At 38.1% G+C, this 2,500-nt stretch overlaps 1 pseudogene; it reads left to right on the forward strand.

Annotated features, from left to right (window-relative positions):
- The first annotated feature begins 224 nt into the window (after positions 1-224).
- Positions 225-2,500, forward strand: part of LOC138020389 (isovaleryl-CoA dehydrogenase, mitochondrial-like) — an 11,219-nt pseudogene continuing 8,943 nt past the window's right edge.

Here is a 2,500-nt window from a genome sequence, read left to right on the forward strand (position 1 = left end):
ACAGTCTTTGGTAAAAACTTCATATGGCTTGAATAAACTATCGTTGCCGTCTCCAAATCCTGTCCTTCCTGGAACTCGTGCTGCTTATAAGAGGACCCTTTTGTCGCTGGCGCCAAGTTTGTCGGCCCAATCCTTGTCAAAACAATTATTTCCTTGTTTTCTTGTTACCGATTTCTTTGGTGCAAAAGGGCAGCTCGATTGCTTTCGCTTTTTTTCTGGATGACATGGCATCAGCGCGAAAATATTGTCGGGTTGTCTGGCCGTGTCGAAGCAAGGATGGTATGTAATATGATAATGTGTTGCCATATTGCCACAGTGACTTGTCAACATTCCATTAAAGGCAATTAGTGCGAAAAACACTATTTTGTCCATAACTTCTTGTAGAAACAATATTTTTTCGAATATTTTGTTTTAAACAAGGACAGGAGTAAGATCTATCTTGCTATCGTAAAATACTTTTTCCCCACAATAGTCACATTTGGGGTGGGATGCTACCTTAACAGTAACACTGTTTCCTGAGTCGTTAGAAGTGTGTGCACAGTATTGTGTGTGTGAACAATATCTCTCTTCAGAAAAATATGGAGCATCTGGCCTTGGATATCTGGACCATTGCATTGTGATTGAAGAGATGAGCAGATCCTCTGGAGCCATTGCATTAAGTTATGGTGCACATTCAAATCTTTGTGTCAATCAACTTGTTCGAAACGGATCTGAAGGGCAAAAGGAGAAGTACCTGCCAAAGCTTAGGTCAAATCTTCTTTCATGTCTGTGTGAAATTGTGGTTCACGTTAAGTTAAATCTCTTTGTCAGTCAAAGTGTCAGAAATGGATGAAAGAGGAGTGCTTTGTAAAAAAATGCATGCGCATTGTTTTTTTAATAAAACATCATGCCGGACCTACATGTAAGTTTCTGTATTGTGAATGTACAGTGAAAATTATTTGCTGGTGACTAGTTACCACTCAACTGACTGATCTATAGCTAGTCATTTGTTAAATGAGCACTAATGACTTTTTGTGGTAGTGTACTGTAAGTACACGACACACTATGTCACCGGGTTGTAGTAGGCCCACAACGTGTGCATAAATCACTGTTGGAAGCGTGCTTGAGTTTCAACGAAATGAGCCCCAAAATCGTCAATAATTTGTGACGCTGATGAATAGTAAATCGGCTGCTATTTCCAAAACGCTGGAATTACCTGGTGATAAGTAACCTCGTCTAGGAGAGTAAATTTTTGACTTTGCAGAAACAATGGTCAACCTCAAGAGTTGGGTGATTGTGATCTTTGAGTTGAATTCGCCCATTTTCTTATCAATCTTTAAAACACTTGAAAGAAGAAAAAAAAAGCAAACTTTAAACAAAAAAAAAAAAAATGGTGTCTTGCCATCATTTGGCACAGATGTATCCTTTGTTTCGCGAGTAAACATGCAAGGTAACTTTATCACGCTGCCCACTGAATTTGATGTCACTTTTGATTTTGCAATTTACTTGTGCAGCCAAACGAACAATAGAAAAATTGAACGTACGTAGCAAAAATCTCCCAAAATGTTTTTTGCTGATGGTAACTTTAATTTATAGTCTCAGCTCAAAATTTAAGTTGTTTTCATGTCGCAAATTTTGTTGCTGATGGCAAAATATTTTATTCTCGATCGACACTTCCTGAAAATTTCTTCTGCACTTCCTAAAAACTTTGTATCGATATTATTTTATTAATTTTACTTTTGCATCAATATTTTTTTTTGCATAAAGCAGGCTAACAAAATCTTTACCCTGCTTAGTTCACATTTTCTGGCGTTGAAATAGAGTTGAAATGTATGTTTCTGACGGCAAGTCGTATATTTTGAGATCTCCCATCCAAATACTAACCTCACCAGACAGGACTTAACTTCAGTGAACGTTTGTCTTGGATAGCTGTCAGGCGCTCAGAGCGCATGCTTAACCCTTTCACCCCCGTGGGGTTCCCCGTTGACGAGTAAAATCGTCTGGCGTTAGACAGAGTAAAATCTATAAGTGGCACTCTTGGGAGTGAAAGGGTTAAACTTGTAATGAAAAAGAAGTTGCAAGGGAACTTGAAAATGATCAACATGTCACTGTTTCTCGATTCCCTTTTATTTTCTTTGGTCTTTCTGGGTTCAGTATTTTACTATTTACCTACGACATAATGATGAACGGTACCAAAACAATATTGTGTGCTATTAAAGCTACATATTATGCAAAGATGACTTGAATCTCCTGGAAGACAAAACACAGCTCAGTTGACAATTAAGGAATGCAGCCCTTTGTTACTGCACTACCGCACGTACGCAATACACGCCTATTTTGTAACAATAGTATCAAGTTACCGACTCAGAGGAAGTTGATATTTAAGTTACAGAAGCTTTTAGTGAATATCTATCTACATGTACTGTGCATGAGATGTAACTACACTGTATTTTATCCCATTTTCTTGAAGGTCTGGCCCCAGTGGTTCAAACAATGGATAGCGCTATCCACTGGATAAATC

This window comes from Montipora capricornis, chromosome 10 (assembly GCF_036669925.1).
Source record: "Montipora capricornis isolate CH-2021 chromosome 10, ASM3666992v2, whole genome shotgun sequence".
NCBI classification, from domain to species: domain Eukaryota; kingdom Metazoa; phylum Cnidaria; class Anthozoa; order Scleractinia; family Acroporidae; genus Montipora; species Montipora capricornis.